The 22,808-nt window shown below is 34.2% G+C and overlaps 3 long non-coding RNA genes across 6 annotated transcripts in view; 2 read left to right on the top strand and 1 right to left on the bottom strand.

The window, feature by feature from the left end:
- Positions 1-18,907, bottom strand: part of LOC127974871 (uncharacterized) — a 31,123-nt gene extending 12,216 nt beyond the window's left edge. The window contains exon 1 of one of the 3 annotated variants that reach the window (XR_008157389.1): positions 18,619-18,882. This is a non-coding gene — a long non-coding RNA (uncharacterized LOC127974871). Of the gene's footprint in view, positions 1-2,133; positions 2,212-18,618 lie in introns of those variants that run through there. The other 2 variants (XR_008157391.1, XR_008157390.1) reach the window with 2 other exon arrangements.
- Positions 1-22,365, top strand: part of LOC127974879 (uncharacterized) — a 45,303-nt gene extending 22,938 nt beyond the window's left edge. Inside the window, exon 3 of one of the 2 annotated variants that reach the window (XR_008157400.1) lies at positions 21,714-22,365. This is a non-coding gene — a long non-coding RNA (uncharacterized LOC127974879). Of the gene's footprint in view, positions 1-16,671; positions 16,733-21,713 lie in introns of those variants that run through there. The other variant, XR_008157401.1, reaches the window with a different exon arrangement.
- LOC127974878 (uncharacterized) lies at positions 1,689-12,849 on the top strand. Its single transcript, XR_008157399.1, has 3 exons — positions 1,689-2,200; positions 7,117-7,287; positions 12,297-12,849. It is a non-coding gene; the product is annotated as an uncharacterized LOC127974878 (long non-coding RNA).
- Positions 22,366-22,808: the final 443 nt, after the last annotated feature.

The raw sequence follows: 22,808 nt of genomic DNA on the forward strand, positions 1-22,808 counted from the left end.
AGTTTCACACCTAATTCACTTAAAACACACACAAACACACACACACAGTGACAGAGGGACAGAGTGACATCAGATGTATGTTTTTTAATTTTCTGTCATCCATATAATGTTGTATAGTCATGAAACTATGCATATTTCCTCTGTCTTCTATGTGTACATTTTTTTGAAGTGTTTAGAAGCTGCACTTTTTTTTACTGGTTCCTTTTTTACTATTATTTCAAAAAACATCACGGCAAAACCATTCAAGCTATCCAAAATTCATTCACACCTGTTCTGTAAGATTAATTCTTTAAACAGTGGTAAAAGAGGATGTGGTGCTGATCCTTCAAGAGTCACTCAAAACGTATCTGTCCATAAAGCCTATAAAGAATTATTCTTAATATACAGTTCAAAATACTTCAGCTTGTTATTCTAATTAAGTGAGGGTCATTTTATCAGTAAAATATATACAATTCATTTTTTTTTTTAAAGATTTCTATAAATGATTTAAATCATACTCGTTTCTACAATAATTATTTAAAAGTAATCCTATAGCTCCCTCTGGTGGCCATTATAGGTACTAAGAATTGCAAGCTTGATTTATAAGTTATGATAGTTTTAATTTTATGCTGGCTCTTGAAAGTGATAAAGCTATGAAACTTACTGTGCTTCCTTCAAATGATGACTTCTACTTATATAAAAAATTATGAAGATTTAGAATGAAAAATTGTAAAGATATAGTAAAATAACTATTGTATTTTTTTATGTTACTTTAATAAATCTCTATGGCAACACCATTTAAGCTATCCTAAACCCATTCACAATTTAACATCTCAGTATATTGGCATTATGTTGAAAAAGGAGTATGGAGTAGTATGAGTAGGAGTATGAATTCATTTGCAGGCTTTATCATAAATCCACAATAACATTTCTGAGTTCTGTATCAATCTGTGTTGTTGTTTGTTTATTTTTATCTTTTATTTTTCATAGGAAGATAACTTACTCTCATTTTTAATAAATGTGCTTATAAACCAAGGACAAGCTATTTATAGCTGTATTTATAAACTGCTTACTACTGACTATTAATATTGGGACAAGGCTTTATAAAGCATGAACTGACTATTTAATAATGAGTGCAGTTATTATAAAGTGTTATCAATGAATTTGCTAATGTTAACAAATTAGACATTATTTTACAGTGTTATCAAATCCTTAAATGACTCATAAGCATTTGTGAAAGTTCTGCTTGTAGCTTAGTATTGATCTGTGAGCTGAACAGATTTACTGTTACATCCATGAGATTATGTAAATTAAAATAAATATAATGTCACAGGATGTCATAGGTCAGTATCAAATGAGTTTGAAATTATTATTTGCAGCACAAATAAGGTTTTTTTAGGATTTTTAAAAATCCCTAAAACTGTCAGAAAAAGGTTAAGGCCTAAGCTATTTCTATGTGAGTGGCTAATTTTATTTTTGTTTTTATAATTGTAATACACAAACTATGAAATTATACAAAATGTATAAAAAGATAAATAAATAAATACGCACACATTAAAAAAGCAGCCAAGTCGAATGAGTTTCCTTTTTTATATAGATTAAAATTGAAGACAGAAGCAAGTGGTAAATGTGGTCACTTTAATATTCAAATCCAGTAGATCCAGTTTATGTTCACGTGGCTGTTTTCGTTTATATTCGCCAAGCTATTATGTATTTTGAAATAATCTTGTCCGTTATGTGTTCGTTCGTACGACGAAAGGCAGAATCCTGCAGCTCCAGAGATACATGTTATTCTGCCAGTCGCGCTTTCAAATAGTCTTGCACACTTAAACAGGTCACAAACACCTGCATTTAGCTCTTGTTGTGTTACAATGGGTTGATTGTGTGATATCGCTGTAATAATTTATTTTTAAAAGCTTTAAAACAGGAATAAATTCGTTTTCTCTGAGCTCTTTACTCCAGACGCTCGTGATCACAGCGGTGATTCATCTCTCCTATTTCTCACGTATCTCTGGCCAGAAATAATTTATCCATGAGCCCTGAACCGGTAATAATCAGATATGTTGGTTTAGCTTGTCAGTGTGAATTAAATCTAAGTATTTGTTTGTATTTTTAACCGATTTAAAAGTGAAAGTAAAAGTCCGGGAATTGAACCTGTAGGGGCGCTATTTCTCTCAGACAATGGAAGTCTGAAGCACATATACTCAAACAGAGGGACAGAGTGAGATGAGATGTCTTACAGTTTTTTTAATTTTCTGTTATCCATACAGTGTTGTAAAGTCGTGAAACTATGCATATTTCCTCAGAATGACTTTTTCATCTGTATGAAAAAATTATTTGACGTGTTTGGAAGCTGCAATTTAAAAATACAATAATGATTCCCTTTGTAAGGTCATTTAAAAAAATCACCACGGCAAAACCATTCAAGCTATCCAAAATCCATTCACAATTTAAGTTCCTATCAGAAATACTGATGTGTGTTCAGAGTTTTGTGAAATTCTAAGTATGTTATTTGCCTCAAAATCACCTGAGAAGTATTCCAGTTTGACATGTTGCCACGGCAACAATATTTTTAGATATCAATATCCCCCCAGCAGATTTATATCGGCTGTGTTTTAACATTATTCTGATGAAGTTTGAAGCAAATCGAGTAAAAATAAGATGCTCAATTCAAAGCATTTTGAAAATGACACACTTCCTGCTGCCACTTGGTGGCGCTATAACTTTGACTCCTAATAGTCACATATATGCGATCGACATCATACAATGAATAATCTGATGAAGTTTGATTAAAATTAGGAAATGTATGTGGATGGTATTAGACACTTCCTGTTTCTCATTTCTCGCCATAATTTCAAAGCCTCACCACGAGCAAACCGTTTGAGATATCAAAAATCCCCTGGCAATTTTTCATCCCCAATGTCTTGAGATCATGTTGACCGAGTTTGGCGGCAATCGAGTAAAAAACCTATGACAAGTATTTCAAATTCCAGAGCATGCGCTTTTTACATAACTCTAAATAGCTGACTTCCTGTTGGGCGGAGCCTATGATATTCAATACGAAAGTTGTTCGGCACAATGAGATCTATATGTGTACTGAGTTTCTTATGAATATTGGCAAGTATGTGTGAGCTATACATCAACATTTCTGACTGTGATCCAGGGGGCGCCGTAGAGCCCCTGTGCCACGCCCGGGTCCCAGCTTCTGCAGGCTCCTAAAGGCCACAGATTCCAAAGTGTGTGCAAATTTTCAAGAGTTTTTGAGTATGTTAAGGACCCCAAAAGCCCCCACAACTTTGACGAAAAATATGACTACTAAACCCAAAATAGCCAACTTCCTGTTGGGCGGAGCCTATGACATGCAGTACGAAAGTTGTTTGGTTTGATGAGATCTACATGTGTACCGAGTTTCGTGTGTCTACATGCAAGTATGTATGATATATGGCCCTCAGTATTCCAGGGGGCGCTGTAGAGCCCCTGTGCCACGCCCGTGTATCAGTCTCTGCCCGGCCCTAATGGCCGCAGGTTCCAATGTGTGTGCCAATTTTCAAGACTTTTTAAGCATGTTAAGGACCCCAAAAGCCCCCGAAACCTTGGAAAAAAATTAGAAGAATAAATAATAAATATAGCTGCAAGCAGCGATGGCGGGCTCAAGCCACCAATGCCATCGCCACCCCGGTGGCATCAGGTAAACTGTGCCCAGCGGGCACATGCATTCACAATATCCCTCTGGCAGTGAGGTTTTAAAGGATACGGCAGTTAAAGGGTTAATCCGAATCATCTAGACTTTAAAATCACATTCACAGAACAATATATATATTAGTAACACTGTACAATAAGATTTCATTTATAAACATTATGTTAACATGAACAATATTTATATAGCATTCATTCATGTCAGTTAATATTCCAAACTTAAACATGAAAACATTGTTTTATTGTGATTTTTTTCCAAGTACATTTTGTCAATTCCAAACCATATAAATCTTAATAACTACCATTATTTTTTATTTAATCATTTATGAGTGCTATACAATAGTCCAGGAAAGCTGGAAGAGAAAAACTCCTTATATTCATGTGTGCAGAATTATTAGGCATGTTTTCTTTTACAGATGAAATGCGCTAAAATAGACTTTTAACTCAAACTGTAAGGTCGAAAATTATGAAATACCCATGAGAAATATCAAACTCAAATGCAATACAGAAATGGATAAGTTAAGACTTGACCATTGTACAAAAAATACTGACTGGGTCATGAGGTCAGAAAAGAAGAAGAAAAAAGCAGGTCAAGAAGAACTGACAAAAAGAATTGCAAAATAATTAGTAATTAATGTGAAGATTAATTTTTAGTCAATTCTGCAAGACAGACTTTCAGGAAAGGAGGTGGAATAAAAATGAGCTCCTAAATCTTAATCCTGGATTCTGGAAGATATATTCCTCAAACCATCGAACAAGAGGAGGTGGTGCTGGTCCTTCACGAGTCACTCTAATCTGTGCATAAAGCCTATATATAAAGACTTAATATATAGTATTTCACAATACTTCATGGTATTCTAATTAAATCATTTTTTGGAATCTTAAGTCTCTCAGAGTCCGACACCGAGTAATTCTGGAGACTCCAGGAAAGTGGCAGTTCTGTAAAATGTTGGCGCTGGAGACTAAATGCACCCTGATAGTTTAACACCTAATTCACTTAACACACACACACACACACACACACATTACCTACAGTGACAGTGGGACTGAGTGACATCAGATGTATGATAGTTTTTTTTTAATTTTCTATCATCCATATAGTGTTGTATAGTCATGAAACTATGGTCATGAGACCAGTCATTCTGAGGAAATATGCCTCAGAATGACTGGTCTTCTATGTGTACATTTTTTTTTTTTTTAAGTGTTTAGAAGCTGCACTTTAAAAAAATAAAAAGACATTTACTGGTTCCTTTTTTACTATTATTTCAAAAAACATCACGGCAAAACCATTCAAGCTATCCAAAATTCATTCACACCTGTTGTGTAAGATTAATTCTTTAAACAGTGGTAAAAGAGGATGTGGTGCTGAACCTTCAAGAGTCACTCAAATTGTATCTGTCCATAAAGCCTATAAAGAATTATTCTTAATATACAGTTCAAAATACTTCAGCTTGTTATTCTAATTAAGTGAGGGTCATTTTATCAGTAAAATATATACAATTCATTTTTTTTTTAAAGATTTCTATAAATGATTTAAATCATACTCGTTTCTACAATAATTATTTAAAAGTAATCCTATAGCTCCCTCTGGTGGCCATTATTGGTACTAAGAATTGCAAGCTTGATTTATAAGTTATGATAGTTTAAATTTTATGCTGGCTCTTGAAAGTGATAAAGCTATGAAACTTACTGTGCTTCCTTCAAATGAGGACTTCTACTTATATAAAAAATTATGAAGATTTAGAATGAAAAATTGTAAAGATATAGTAAAATAACTATTGTATTTTTTTATGTTACTATAATAAATCTCTATGGCAACACCATTTAAGCTATCCTAAACCCATTCACAATTTAACATCTCAGTATATTGGCATCATGTTGAAAAAGGAGTATGGAGTAGTATGAGTAGGAGTATGAATTCATTTGCAGGCTTTATCATAAATCCACAATAAAATTTCTGAGTTCTGTATCAATCTGTGTTGTTGTTTGTTTATTTTTATCTTTTATTTTTCATAGGAAGATAACTTACTCTCATTTTTAATAAATGTGCTTATAAACCAAGGACAAGCTATTTATAGCTGTATTTATAAACTGCTTACTACTGACTATTAATATTGGGACAAGGCTTTATAAAGCATGAACTGACTATTTAATAATGAGTGCAGTTATTATAAAGTGTTATCAATGAATTTGCTAATGTTAACAAATTAGACATTATTTTACAGTGTTATCAAATCCTTAAATGACTCATAAGCATTTGTGAAAGTTCTGCTTGTATTACAGCTTAGTCTTGATCTGTGAGCTGAACAGATTTACTGTTACATCCATGAGATTATGTAAATTAAAATAAATATAATGTCACAGGATGTCATAGGTCAGTATCAAATGAGTTTGAAATTATTATTTGCAGCACAAATAAGGTTTTTTTAGGATTTTTAAAAATCCCTAAAACTGTCAGAAAAAGGTTAAGGCCTAAGCTATTTCTATGTGAGTGGCTAATTTTATTTTTGTTTTTATAATTGTAATACACAAACTATGAAATTATACAAAATGTATAAAAAGATAAATAAATAAATACGCACACATTAAAAAAGCAGCCAAGTCGAATGAGTTTCCTTTTTTATATAGATTAAAATTGAAGACAGAAGCAAGTGGTAAATGTGGTCACTTTAATATTCAAATCCAGTAGATCCAGTTTATGTTCACGTGGCTGTTTTCGTTTATAGTCGCCAAGCTATTATGTGTTTTGAAATAATCTTGTCCGTGATGTGTTCGTTCGTACGACGAAAGACAGAAACCTGCAGCTCAAGAGATACATGTTATTCTGCCAGTCGCGCTTTCAAATAGTCTTGCACACTTAAACAGGTCACAAACACCTGCATTTAGCTCTTGTTGTGTTACAATGGGTTTGTTGTGTGCATTTGTGGTAATATTTTATTTAAAAAAGCTCTTAAACAAGAATAAATTCGTTTGTTTTGAGCTGGACACTGTACGCGCTGATCGGAGGCGTGATTTCAGATAGGCAGCTGCAAATATTTCATTTTCACACAAACAGTTCAAAAACATCTTAATTTAGCTCTTGGTGTGTTCTAATTGGTTGATTGTGTGATATCGCTGTAATAATTTATTTTTAAAAGCTTTAAAACAGGAATAAATTCGTTTTCTCTGAGCTCTTTACTCCAGACGCTCGTGATCACAGCGGTGATTCATCTCTCCTATTTCTCACGTATCTCTGGCCAGAAATAATTTATCCATGAGCCCTGAACCGGTAATAATCAGATATGTTGGTTTAGCTTGTCAGTGTGAATTAAATCTAAGTATTTGTTTGTATTTTTAACCGATTTAAAAGTGAAAGTAAAAGTCCGGGAATTGAACCTGTAGGGGCGCAATTTCTCTCAGACAATGGAAGTCTGAAGCACATATACTCAAACAGAGGGACAGAGTGAGATGAGATGTCTGACAGTTTTTTTAATTTTCTGTTATCCATACAGTGTTGTAAAGTCGTGAAACTATGCATATTTCCTCAGAATGACTTTTTCATCTGTATGAAAAAATTCTTTGACGTGTTTGGAAGCTGCAATTTAAAAATACAATAATGATTCCCTTTGTAAGGTCATTTAAAAAAATCACCACGGCAAAACCATTCAAGCTATCCAAAATCCATTCACAATTTAAGTTCCTATCAGAAATACTGATGTGTGTTCAGAGTTTGATGAAATTCTAAGCATGTTATATGCCTCAAAATCACCTGAGAAGTATTCCAGTTTAACATGTTGCCACGGCAACAATATTTTTAGATATCAATATCCCCCCAGCAGATTTATATCGGCTGTGTTTTAACATTATTCTGATGAAGTTTGAAGCAAATCGAGTAAAAATAAGATGCTGAATTCAAATAATTTTGAAAATGACACACTTCCTGCTGCCAGTTGGTGGCGCTATAACTTTGACTCCTAATAGTCACATATATGCGATCGACATCATACAACGAATAATCTGATGCAGTTTGATTAAAATCAGGAAATGTATGTGGATGGTATTAGACACTTCCTGTTTCTCATTTTTCGCCATAATTTCAACACCTCGCCACGAGCAAACCGTTCGAGATATCAAAAATCCCCTGGCAATTTTTCATCCCCAATGTCTTGAGATCATGTTGACCGAATTTGGTGGCAATCGGCAAAAAAACCTATGACAAGTATTTCAAATTCCAGAGCATGCGCTTTTTACATAACTCTAAATAGCTGACTTCCTGTTGGGCGGAGCCGAATGACATGCAGTACGAAAGTTGTTCAGCACGATGAGATCTATATGTGTACTGAGTTTCATATTAATACGAGCAAGTATGTGTGAGCTATACATCAACATTTATGACTGTGTTCCAGGGGGCGCCATAGAGCCGCTGTGCCACGCCCGGGTCCCAGCCTCTGCAGGCTCCTAAAGGCCACAGATTCCAAAGTGTGCGCAAATTTTCAAGAGTTTTTGAGTATGTTAAGGACCCCAAAAGCCCCCACAACTTTGACGAAAAATATGAATACTAAACCCTAAATATCCAACTTCCTGTTGGGCGGAGCCTATGACATGCAGTACAAAAGTTGTTTGGTTTGATGAGATCTACATGTGTACCGAGTTTCGTGTGTCTACGTGCAAGTATGTATGATATATGGCCCTCAGTATTCCAGGGGGCGCTGTAGAGCCCCTGTGCCACGCCCGTGTATCAGTCTCTGCCCGGCCCTAATGGCCGCAGGTTCCAATGTGTGTGCCAATTTTCAAGACTTTTTAAGCATGTTAAGGGCCCCAAAAGCCCCCGAAACCTTGAAGAAAAATAATAATAAATATAGCTGCAAGCAGCGATGGCGGGCTCAAGCCACCAATGCCATCACCACCCCGGTGGCATCAGGTAAACTGTGCCCAGCGGGCACATGCATTCACAATATCCCTCTGGCAGTGAGGTTTTAAAGGATAGAGGGGAGCGTAGAGGGGAGCGTGCATTTGCAGTGGCTGGGCCACGACTCTGGAATACCCTGCCTTTAGAGATCAGACTGGCCCCTTCCTTGTCTATTTTTAAATCTTTGCTAAAAACTTTTTTATTTTCCTTAGTGTACTGACTACTGTGTTATGCTACATTTTGAAATGGGTGGTTTTAAATTTTTTGTCTGGTCTATTTTTATGTATGTGTAATATTCTTGCTCTTATGTTAAAGCACTTTGGTCAGCCAGGAGGCTGTTGTAAATGCGCTATACAAATAAAATGAACTTGAACTAGAACTTGAACTTGATATGGCAGTTAAAGGGTTAATCCGAATCATCTAGACTTTAAAATCACATTCACAGAACAATATATATATATATATATATATATATATATATATATATATAACTTTAGTAACACTTTACAATAAGATTTCATTTATAAACATTATGTTAACATGAACAATATTTATATAGCATTCATTCATGTTAGTTAATATTCCAAACTTAAACATTAAAACATTGTTTTATTGTGATTTTTTTCCAAGCACATTTTACCAATTCCAAACCATATCAATCTTAATAACTACCATTATTTTTTATTTAATCATTTATGAGTGCTATACAATAGTCCAGGAAAGCTGGAAGAGAAAAACAGGTCAAGAAGAACTGACAAAAGAATTGCAAAAGAATTAGGAATTAATGTGAAGATTAATTTTTAGTCAATTCTGCAAGACAGACTTTCAGGAAAGGAGGTGGAATAAAAATGAGCTCCTTAATCTTAATCCCAGATTCTGGAAGATATATTCCTCAAACCATCGGACAAGAGAAGGTGGTGCTGGTCCTTCACGAGTCACTCTAATCTGTTCATTAAGCCTATATATAAAGTCTTAATATATAGTATTTCACAATACTTCATGGTATTCTAATTAAATAATTTTTTGGAATCTTAGATCTCTCAGAACCTGACACATTGTAATTCTGAGACTCCAGGAAAGTGGCAGTTCTGTAAAATGTTGGCGCTGGAGACTAAATGCTCACTGATAGTTTCACACCTAATTCACTTAACACACACACACACACACACACACACACACACATTACCCACTGTGACAGAGGGACAGAGTGACATCAGATGTATGATAGTTTTTTAATTTTCTATCATCCATATAGTGTTGTATAGTCATGAAACTATGCATATTTCCTCAGAATGACTTGTCTTCTATGTGTACATTTTTTTGAAGTGTTTAGAAGCTGCACTTTTTTTTACTGGTTCCTTTTTTACTATTATTTCAAAAAATCACCACGACAAAACCATTCAAGCTATCCAAAATTCATTCACACCTGTTCTGCAAGATTAATTCTTTAAACAGTGGTAAAAGAGGATGTGGTGCTGAACCTTCAAGAGTCACTTAAAACGTATCTGTCCATAAAGCCTATTAAGAATTATTCTTAATATACAGTTCATAATACTTCAGCTTGTTATTTTAATTAAGTGAGGGTCATTTTATCAGTAAAATTCCTAAAATACATATTATTTTATTTGAAAGATTTCTATAAATTATTTAAATCATACTCGTTTCTCCAATAATTATTTAAAAGTAATCCTATAGCTCCCTCTGGTGGCCATTGTAGGTACTAAGAATTGCAAGCTTGATTTATAAGTTATGATAGTTTTAATTTTATGCTGGCTCTTGAAAATGATAAAGCTATGAAACTTACTGTGCTTCCTTCAAATGAGGACTTCTACTTATATAAAAAATTATGAAGAGTTAGAATGAAAAATTTTAAAGATATAGTAAAATAACTATTGTATTTTTTATGTTACTTTAATAAATCTCTATGGCAACACCATTTAAGCTATCCTAAACCCATTCACAATTTAACATCTCAGTATATTGGCATCATGTTGAAAAAGGAGTATGGAGTAGTATGAGGAGGAGTATGAATTCATTTACAGGCTGATTTTATCATAAATCCACAATAAAATTTCTGAGTTCTGTATCAATCTGTGTTGTTGTTTGTTTATTTTTATCTTTTATTTTTCATAGGAAGATAACTGACCCTTTACTCTCCTTTTTAATAAATGTGCTTATAAACCAAGGACAAGCTATTTATAGCTGTATTTATAAACTGCTTACTACTGACTATTAATATTGGGACAAGGCTTTATAAAGCATGAACTGACTATTTACTAATGAGTGCAGTTATTATAAAGTGTTATCAATGCATTTGCTAATGTTAACAAATTAGACATTATTTTACAGTTTTATCAAATCCTTAAATGACTCATAAGCCTTTGTGAAAGTTCTGCTTGCATTACAGCTTAGTATTGATCTGTGAGCTGAACAGATTTACTGTTACATCTATGAGATTATGTAAATTCAAATAAATATAATGTCACAGGATGTCATAGGTCAGTATCAAATGAGTTTGAAATTATTATTTGCAGCACAAATAAGTTTTTTTTAGGATTTTTAAAAATCCCTAAAACTGACAGAAAAAGGTTAAGGCCTAAGCTATTTCTATGTGAGTGGCTAAATTTATTTTTGTTTTCATAATTGTAATACACAAACTATGAAATTATACAAAATGTATAAAAAGGTAAATAAATAAATACGCACACATTAAAAAAGCAGCCAAGTCGAATGAGTTTCCTTTTTTATATAGATTAAAATTGAAGACAGAAGCAAGTGGTAAATGTGGTCACTTTAATATTCAAATCCAGTAGATCCAGTTTATGTTCACGTGGCTGTTTTCGTTTATATTCGCCAAGCTATTATGTATTTTGAAATAATCTTGTCCGTTATGTGTTCGTTCGTACGACGAAAGACAGAAACCTGCAGCTCAAGAGATATGTTATTCTGCCAGTCGCGCTTTCAAATAGTCTTGCACACTTAAACAGGTCACAAACACCTGCATTTAGCTCTTGTAGTGTTACAGTGGGTTTATTGTGTGCATTTGTGGTAATATTTTATTTAAAAAAGCTCTTAAACAAGAATAAATTCGTTTGTTTTGAGCTCGACACTGTACGCGCTGATCGGAGGCGTGATTTCAGATAGGCAGCCACAAATATTTCATTTTCACACAAACAGTTAAAAAACATCTGAATTTAGCTCTTGGTGTGTTCTAATTGGTTGATTGTGTGATATCGCTGTAATGATTTATTTTTAAAAGCTATAAAACTGGAATAAATTAGTTTTTTCTGAGCTCTTTACTCCAGACGCTCGTGGTCACAGCGGTGATTCATCTCTCCTATTTCTCACGTATCTCTGGCCAGAAATAATTTATCCATGAGCCCTGAACCGGTAATAATCAGATATGTTGGTTTAGCTTGTCAGTGTGAATTAAATCTAAGTATTTATTTGTATTTTTAACGGATTTAAAAGTGAAAGTAAAAGTCCGGGAATTGAACCTGTAGGGGCGCTATTTCTCTCAGACAATGGAAGTCTGAAGCACATATACTCAAACAGAGGGACAGAGTGAGATGAGATGTCTGACAGTTTTTTAATTTTCTGTTATCCATACAGTGTTGTAAAGTCGTGAAACTATACATATTTCCTCAGAATGACTTTTTCATCTGTATGAAAAAATTATTTGACGTCTTTGGAAGCTGCAACTTAAAAATACAATAATGATTCCCTTTGTAAGGTCATTTTAAAAAATCACCACGGCAAAACCATTCAAGCTATCCAAAATCCATTCACAATTTAAGTTCCTATCAGAAATACTGATGTGTGTTCAGAGTTTTGTGAAATTCTAAGTATGTTATTTGCCTCAAAATCACCTGAGAAGTATTCCAGTTTGACATGTTGCCACGGCAACAATTTTTTAGATATCAATATCCCCCTTGCAGATTTATATCGGCTGTGTTTTAACATTATTCTAATGAAGTTTGAAGCAAATCGAGTAATAATAAGATGCTGAATTCAAATCATTTTGAAAATGACACACTTCCTTCTGCCAGTTGGTGGCGCTATAACTTTGACTCCTAATAGTCACATATATGCGATCGACATCATACAACGAATAATCTGATGAAGTTTGATTAAAATCAGGAAATGTATGTGGACGATATTAGACACTTCCTGTTTCTCATTTCTCGCCATAATTTCAACGCCTCGCCACGAGCAAACCGTTCGAGATATCAAAAATCCCCTGGCAATTTTTCATCCCCAGTGTCTTGAGATCATGTTGACCGAGTTTGGCGGCAATCGAGAAAAAAACCTATGACAAGTATTTCAAATTCCAGAGCATGCGCTTTTTACATAACTCTAAATAGCTGACTTCCTGTTGGGCGGAGCCTATGACAAGCAATATGAAAGTTGTTCAGCACGATGAGATCTATATGTGTACTGAGTTTCATATGAATATGTGCAAGTATGTGTGAGCTATACATCAACATTTCTGACTGTGTTCCAGGGGGCGCCGTAGAGCCCCTGTGCCACGCCCGGGTCCCAGCCTCTGCAGGCTCCTAAAGGCCACAGATTCCAAACTGTGCGCAAATTTTCAAGAGTTTTTGAGTATGTTAAGGACTCCAAAAGCACCCACAACTTTGACGAAAAATTTGAATACTAAACCCTAAATAGCCAACTTCCTGTTGGGCGGAGCCTATGATATGCAATACAAAAGTTGTTTGGATTGATGAGATTTATATGTGTACCGAGTTTCATACGTCTACGAGCAAGAGTGTATGATATATGGCCCTCCATATTCCAGGGGGCGCTGTAGAGCCCCTGTGCCACGCCCGTGTATCAGTCTCTGCCCGGCCCTAATGGCCGCAGGTTCCAATCTGTGTGCCAATTTTCAAGACTTTTTAAGCACGTTAAGGGCCCCAAAAGCCCCCGAGACGTTGGAAAAAAATAATAATAATAATAATAATAATAATAAAAAATAATCCTAAGGAAAACAATAGGCCTCTCGCCCTTTGGGCTTGAGCCCTAATAATAATAATAATAATAACAAATAATCCTAAGGAAAACAATAGGGCTCTCGCCCTCCAGGCTTGAGCCCTAAATATAGCTGCAAGCAGCGATGGCGGGCTCAAGCCACCAATGCCATCACCACCCCGGTGGCATCAGGTAAACTGTGCCCAGCGGGCACATGCATTCACAATATCCCTCTGGCAGTGAGGTTTTAAAGGATAGAGGGGAGCGTAGAGGGGAGCGTGCATTTGCAGTGGCTGGGCCACGACTCTGGAATACCCTGCCTTTAGAGATCAGACTGGCCCCTTCCTTGTCTATTTTTAAATCTTTGCTAAAAACTTTTTTATTTTCCTTAGTGTACTGACTACTGTGTTATGCTACATTTTGAAATGGGTGGTTTTAAATTTTTTGTCTGGTCTATTTTTATGTATGTGTAATATTCTTGCTCTTATGTTAAAGCACTTTGGTCAGCCAGGAGGCTGTTGTAAATGCGCTATACAAATAAATTGAACTTGAACTAGAACTTGAACTTGATATGGCAGTTAAAGGGTTAATCCGAATCATCTAGACTTTAAAATCACATTCACAGAACAATATATATATATATATATATATATATAACTTTAGTAACACTTTACAATAAGATTTCATTTATAAACATTATGTTAACATGAACAATATTTATATAGCATTCATTCATGTCAGTTAATATTCCAAACTTAAACATTAAAACATTGTTTTATTGTGATTTTTTTTCCAAGCACATTTTACCAATTCCAAACCATATCAATCTTAATAACTACCATTATTTTTTATTTAATCATTTATGAGTGCTATACAATAGTCCAGGAAAGCTGGAAGAGAAAAACAGGTCAAGAAGAACTGACAAAAGAATTGCAAAAGAATTAGGAATTAATGTGAAGATTAATTTTTAGTCAATTCTGCAAGACAGACTTTCAGGAAAGGAGGTGGAATAAAAATGAGCTCCTAAATCTTAATCCCAGATTCTGGAAGATATATTCCTCAAACCATCGGACAAGAGAAGGTGGTGCTGGTCCTTCACGAGTCACTCTAATCTGTTCATAAAGCATATATATAAAGTCTTAATATATAGTATTTCACAATACTTCATGGTATTCTAATTAAATATTTTTTTGGAATCTTAGATCTCTCAGAACCTGACACATTGTAATTCTGAGACTCCAGGAAAGTGGCAGTTCTGTAAAATGTTGGCGCTGGAGACTAAATGCTCACTGATAGTTTCACACCTAATTCACTTAAAACACACACAAACACACACACACAGTGACAGAGGGACAGAGTGACATCAGATGTATGTTTTTTAATTTTTCTGCCATCCATATAATGTTGTATAGTCATGAAACTATGCATATTTCCTCAGAATGACTTGTCTTCTATGTGTACATTTTTTTGAAGTGTTTAGAAGCTGCACTTTTTTTTACTGGTTCCTTTTTTACTATTATTTCAAAAAATCACCACGACAAAACCATTCAAGCTATCCAAAATTCATTCACACCTGTTCTGTAAGATTAATTCTTTAAACAGTGGTAAAAGAGGATGTGGTGCTGAACCTTCAAGAGTCACTTAAAACGTATCTGTCCATAAAGCCTATTAAGAATTATTCTTAATATACAGTTCACAATACTTCAGCTTGTTATTCTAATTAAGTGAGGGTCATTTTATCAGTAAAATTCCTAAAATACATATTATTTTATTTGAAAGATTTCTATAAATTATTTAAATCATACTCGTTTCTCCAATAATTATTTAAAAGTAATCCTATAGCTCCCTCTGGTGGCCATTATAGGTACTAAGAATTGCAAGCTTGATTTATAAGTTATGATAGTTTTAATTTTATGCTGGCTCTTGAAAATGATAAAGCTATGAAACTTACTGTGCTTCCTTCAAATGAGGACTTCTACTTATATAAAAAATTATGAAGAGTTAGAATGAAAAATTTTAAAGATATAGTAAAATAACTATTGTATTTTTTATGTTACTTTAATAAATCTCTATGGCAACACCATTTAAGCTATACTAAACCCATTCACAATTTAACATCTCAGTATATTGGCATCATGTTGAAAAAGGAGTATGGAGTAGTATGAGGAGGAGTATGAATTCATTTACAGGCTGATTTTATCATAAATCCACAATAAAATTTCTGAGTTCTGTATCAATCTGTGTTGTTGTTGTTTGTTTATTTTTATCTTTTATTTTTCATAGGAAGATAACTGACCCTTTACTCTCCTTTTTAATAAATGTGCTTATAAACCAAGGACAAGCTATTTATAGCTGTATTTATAAACTGCTTACTACTGACTATTAATATTGGGACAAGGCTTTATAAAGCATGAACTGACTATTTACTAATGAGTGCAGTTATTATAAAGCGTTACCAATGAATTTGCTAATGTTAACAAATTAGACATTATTTTACAGTGTTATCAAATCCTTAAATGACTCATAAGCATTTGTGAAAGTTCTGCTTGCATTACATCTTAGTATTGATCTGTGAGCTGAACAGATTTACTGTTACATCCATGAGATTATGTAAATTAAAATAAATATAATGTCACAGGATGTCATAGGTCAGTATCAAATGAGTTTGAAATTATTATTTGCAGCACAAATAAGGTTTTTTTAGGTTTTTAAAAAATCCCTAAAACTGTCAGAAAAAGGTTAAGGCCTAAGCTATTTCTATGTGAGTGGCTAATTTTATTTTTGTTTTTATAATTGTAATACACAAACTATGAAATTATACAAAATGTATAAAAAGATAAATAAATAAATACGCACACATTAAAAAAGCAGCCAAGTCGAATGAGTTTCCTTTTTTATATAGATTAAAATTGAAGACAGAAGCAAGTGGTAAATGTGGTCACTTTAATATTCAAATCCAGTAGATCCAGTTTATGTTCACGTGGCTGTTTTCGTTTATATTCGCCAAGCTATTATGTGTTTTGAAATAATCTTGTCCGTGATGTGTTCGTTCGTACGACGAAAGCCAGAATCCTGCAGCTCGAGAGATATGTTATTCTGCCAGTCGCGCTTTCAAATAGTCTTGCACACTTAAACAGGTCACAAACACCTGCATTTAGCTCTTGTTGTGTTACAATGGGTTTATTGTGTGCATTTGTGGTAATATTTTATTTAAAAAAGCTCTTAAACAAGAATAAATTCGTTTGTTTTGAGCTGGACACTGTACGCGCTGATCGGAGGCGTGATTTCAGATAGGCAGCTGCAAATATTTCATTTTCACACAAACAGTTCAAAAACATCTTAATTTAGCTCTTGGTGTGTTCTAATTGGTTGATTGTGTGATATCGCTGTAATAATTTATTTTTAAAAGCTTTAAAACAGGAATAAATTCGTTTTCTCTGAGCTCTTTACTCCAGACGCTCGTGATCACAGCGGTGATTCATCTCTCCTATTTCTCACGTATCTCTGGCCAGAAATAATTTATCCATGAGCCCTGAACCGGTAATAATCAGATATGTTGGTTTAGCTTGTCAGTGTGAATTAAATCTAAGTATTTGTTTGTATTTTTAACCGATTTAAAAGTGAAAGTAAAAGTCCGGGAATTGAACCTGTAGGGGCGCTATTTCTCTCAGACAATGGAAGTCTGAAGCACATATACTCAAACAGAGGGACAAAGTGAGATGAGATGTCTGACAGTTTTTTTAATTTTCTGTTATCCATACAGTGTTGTAAAGTCGTGAAACTATGCATATTTCCTCAGAATGACTTTTTCATCTGTATGAAAAAATTATTTGACGTGTTTGGAAGCTGCAATTTAAAAATACAATTATGATTCCCTTTGTAAGGTCATTTAAAAAAATCACCACGGCAAAACCATTCAAGCTATCCAAAATCCATTCACAATTTAAGTTCCTATCAGAAATACTGATGTGTGTTCAGAGTTTTGTGAAATTCTAAGTATGTTATTTGCCTCAAAATCACCTGAGAAGTATTCCAGTTTGACATGTTGCCACGGCAACAATTTTTTAGATATCAATATCCCCCTTGCAGATTTATATCAGCTGTGTTTTAACATTATTCTGATGAAGTTTGAAGCAAATCGAGTAATAATAAGATGCTGAATTCAAATCATTTTGAAAATGACACACTTCCTTCTGCCAGTTGGTGGCGCTATAACTTTGACTCCTAATAGTCACATATATGCGATCGACATCATACAACGAATAATCTGATGAAGTTTGATTAAAATCAGGAAATGTATGTGGATGGTATTAGACACTTCCTGTTTCTAATTTCTCGCCATAATTTCAACGCCTCGCCACGAGCAAACCGTTCGAGATATCAAAAATCCCCTGGCAATTTTTCATCCCCAGTGTCTTGAGATCATGTTGACCGAGTTTGGCGGCAATCGAGAAAAAAACCTATGACAAGTATTTCAAATTCCAGAGCATGCGCTTTTTACATAACTCTAAATAGCTGACTTCCTGTTGGGTGGAGCCTATGACATGCAATACGAAAGTTGTTCGGCACGATGAGATCTATATGTGTACTGAGTTTCATATGAATATGTGCAAGTATGTGTGAGCTATACATCAACATTTCTGACTGTGTTCCAGGGGGCGCCGTAGAGCCCCTGTGCCACGCCCGGGTCCCAGCCTCTGCAGGCTCCTAAAGGCCACAGATTCCAAAGTGTGCGCAAATTTTCAAGAGTTTTTGAGTATGTTAAGGACCCCAAAAGCCCCCACAACTTTGACGAAAAATTTGAATACTAAACCCTAAATAGCCAACTTCCTGTTGGGCGGAGCCCATGATATGCAATACAAAAGTTGTTTGGATTGATGAGATTTATATGTGTACCGAGTTTCATACGTCTACGAGCAAGAATGTATGATATATGGCCCTCCATATTCCAGGGGGCGCTGTAGAGCCCCTGTGCCACGCCCGTGTATCAGTCTCTGCCCGGCCCTAATGGCCGCAGGTTCCAATCTGTGTGCCAATTTTCAAGACTTTTTAAGCATGTTAAGGGCCCCAAAAGCCCCCGAGACGTTGGAAAAAAATAATAATAATAATAATAATAATAATAATAATAATAATAAAAAATAATCCTAAGGAAAACAATAGGCCTCTCGCCCTTTGGGCTTGAGCCCTAATAACAAATAATCCTAAGGAAAACAATAGGGCTCTCGCCCTCCAGGCTTGAGCCCTAAATATAGCTGCAAGCAGCGATGGCGGGCTCAAGCCACCAGTGCCATCGCCACCCCGGTGGCATCAGGTAAACTGTGCCCAGCGGGCACATGCATTCACAATATCCCTCTGGCAGTGAGGTTTTAAAGGATATGGCAGTTAATGGGTTAATCCGAATCATCTAGACTTTAAAATCACATTCACAGAACAATATATATGTATAACTTTAGTAACACTTTACAATAAGATTCCATTCATAAACATTGTTAACATGAACAATATTTATATAGCATTCATTCACGTCAGTTAATATTCCAAACTTAAACATTAAAACATTGTTTTATTGTGATTTTTTTCCAAGCACATTTTACCAATTCCTAACCATATAAATCTTAATAACTACCATTATTTTTTATTTAATCATTTATGAGTGCTATACAATAGTCCAGGAAAGCTGGAAGAGAAAAACTCCTTATATTCATGTGTGCAGAATTATTAGGCATGTTTTCTTTTACAGATGAAATGCGCTAAAATAGACTTTTAACTCAAACTGTAAGGTCGAAAATTATGAAATACCCATGAGAAATATCAAACACAAATGCAATACAGAAATGGATAAGTTAAGACTTGACCATTGTACAAAAAATACTGACTGGGTCATGAGGTCAGAAAAGAAGAAGAAAAAAGCAGGTCAAGAAGAACTGACAAAAAGAATTGCAAAATAATTAGTAATTAATGTGAAGATTAATTTTTAGTCAATTCTGCAAGACAGACTTTTCAGGAAAGGAGGTGGAATAAAAATGAGCTCCTAAATCTTAATCCTGGATTCTGGAAGATATATTCCTCAAACCATCGAACAAGAGGAGGTGGTGCTGGTCCTTCACGAGTCACTCTAATCTGTTCATAAAGCCTATATATAAAGACTTAATATATTGTATTTCACAATACTTCATGGTATTCTAATTAAATCATTTTTTGGAATCTTAAGTCTCTCAGAGCCTGACACCGAGTAATTCTGGAGACTCCAGGAAAGTGGCAGTTCTGTAAAATGTTGGCGCTGGAGACTAAATGCACCCTGATAGTTTCACACCTAATTCACTTAACACACACACACACATTACCCACAGTGACAGTGGGACTGAGTGACATCAGATGTATGATAGTTTTTTTTTATTTTCTATCATCCATATAGTGTTGTATAGTCATGAAACTATGGTCATGAGACCAGTCATTCTGAGGAAATATGCCTCAGAATGACTGGTCTTCTATGTGTACATTTTTTTTTTTAAGTGTTTAGAAGCTGCACTTTAAAAAAATAAAAAGACATTTACTGGTTCCTTTTTTACTATTATTTCAAAAAATCATCACGGCAAAACCATTTAAGCTATCCAAAATTCATTCACACCTATTCTGTAAGATTAATTCTTTAAACAGTGGTAAAAGAAGATGTGGTGCTGAACCTTCAAGAGTCACTCAAAACGTTATCTGTCCATAAAGCCTATAAAGAATTATTCTTAATATACAGTTCAAAATACTTCAGCTTGTTATTCTAATTAAGTGAGGGTCATTTTATCAGTAAAATATATACAATTCATTTTTTTTTTTAAAGATTTCTATAAATGATTTAAATCATACTCGTTTCTACATTAATTATTTAAAAGTAATCCTATAGCTCCCTCTAGTGGCCATTATAGGTACTAAGAATTGCAAGCTTGATTTATAAGTTATGATAGTTTAAATTTTATGCTGGCTCTTGAAAGTGATAAAGCTATGAAACTTACTGTGCTTCCTTCAAATGAGGACTTCTACTTATATAAAAAATTATGAAGATTTAGAATGAAAAATTGTAAAGATATAGTAAAATAACTATTGTATTTTTTTATGTTACTTTAATAAATCTCTATGGCAACACCATTTAAGCCATCCTAAACCCATTCACAATTTAACATCTCAGTATATAGGCATAATGTTGAAAAAGGAGTATGGAGTAGTATGAGTAGGAGTATGAATTCATTTGCAGGCTTTATCATAAATCCACAATAAAATTTCTGAGTTCTGTATCAATCTGTGTTGTTGTTTGTTTATTTTTATCTTTTATTTTTCATAGGAAGATAACTTACTCTCATTTTTAATAAATGTGCTTATAAACCAAGGACAAGCTATTTATAGCTGTATTTATAAACTGCTTACTACTGACTATTAATATTGGGACAAGGCTTTATAAAGCATGAACTGACTATTTAATAATGAGTGCAGTTATTATAAAGTGTTATCAATGAATTTGCTAATGTTAACAAATTAGACATTATTTTACAGTGTTATCAAATCCTTAAATGACTCATAAGCATTTGTGAAAGTTCTGCTTGCATTACAGCTTAGTATTGATCTGTGAGCTGAACAGATTTACTGTTACATCCATGAGATTATGTAAATTAAAATAAATATAATGTCACAGGATGTCATAGGTCAGTATCAAATGAGTTTGAAATTATTATTTGCAGCACAAATAAGGTTTTTTTAGGATTTTTAAAAATCCCTAAAACTGTCAGAAAAAGGTTAAGGCCTAAGCTATTTCTATGTGAGTGGCTAATTTTATTTTTGTTTTTATAATTGTAATACACAAACTATGAAATTATACAAAATGTATAAAAAGATAAATAAATAAATACGCACACATTAAAAAAGCAGCCAAGTCGAATGAGTTTCCTTTTTTATATAGATTAAAATTGAAGACAGAAGCAAGTGGTAAATGTGGTCACTTTAATATTCAAATCCAGTAGATCCAGTTTATGTTCACGTGGCTGTTTTCGTTTATAGTCGCCAAGCTATTATGTGTTTTGAAATAATCTTGTCCGTTATGTGTTCGTTCGTACGACGAAAGACAGAAACCTGCAGCTCGAGAGATATATGTTATTCTGCCAGTCGCGCTTTCAAATAGTCTTGCACACTTAAACAGGTCACAAACACCTGCATTTAGCTCTTGTTGTGTTACAATGGGTTTATTGTGTGCATTTGTGGTAATATTTTATTTAAAAAAGCTCTTAAACAAGAATAAATTCGTTTGTTTTGAGCTGGACACTGTACGCGCTGATCGGAGGCGGTGATTTCAGATAGGCAGCCACAAATATTTCATTTTCACACAAACAGTTCAAAAACATCTTAATTTAGCTCTTGGTGTGTTCTAATTGGTTGATTGTGTGATATCGCTGTAATAATTTATTTTTAAAAGCTTTAAAACAGGAATAAATTCGTTTTCTCTGAGCTCTTTACTCCAGACGCTCGTGATCACAGCGGTGATTCATCTCTCCTATTTCTCACGTATCTCTGGCCAGAAATAATTTATCCATGAGCCCTGAACCGGTAATAATCATATATGTTGGTTTAGCTTGTCAGTGTGAATTAAATCTAAGTATTTGTTTGTATTTTTAACCGATTTAAAAGTGAAAGTAAAAGTCCGGGAATTGAACCTGTAGGGGCGCTATTTCTCTCAGACAATGGAAGTCTGAAGCACATATACTCAAACAGAGGGACAGAGTGAGATGAGATGTCTGACAGTTTTTTAATTTTCTGTTATCCATACAGTGTTGTAAAGTCGTGAAACTATGCATATTTCCTCAGAATGACTTTTTCATCTGTATGAAAAAAATATTTGACGTGTTTGGAAGCTGCAATTTAAAAATACAATAATGATTCCCTTTGTAAGGTCATTTAAAAAAATCACCACGGCAAAACCATTCAAGCTATCCAAAATCCATTCACAATTTAAGTTCCTATCATAAATACTGATGTGTGTTCAGAGTTTTGTGAAATTCTAAGTATGTTATTTGCCTCAAAATCACCTGAGAAGTATTCCAGTTTGACATGTTGCCACGCCAACAATTTTTTAGATATCAATATCCCCCTTGCAGATTTATATCGGCTGTGTTTTAACATTATTCTGATGAAGTTTGAAGCAAATCGAGTAATAATAAGATGCTGAATTCAAATCATTTTGAAAATGACACACTTCCTTCTGCCAGTTGGTGGCGCTATAACTTTGACTCCTTATAGT

The sequence above is a fragment of the Carassius gibelio genome, chromosome B16, assembly GCF_023724105.1.
Source record: "Carassius gibelio isolate Cgi1373 ecotype wild population from Czech Republic chromosome B16, carGib1.2-hapl.c, whole genome shotgun sequence".
NCBI classification, from domain to species: Eukaryota; Metazoa; Chordata; class Actinopteri; order Cypriniformes; family Cyprinidae; genus Carassius; species Carassius gibelio.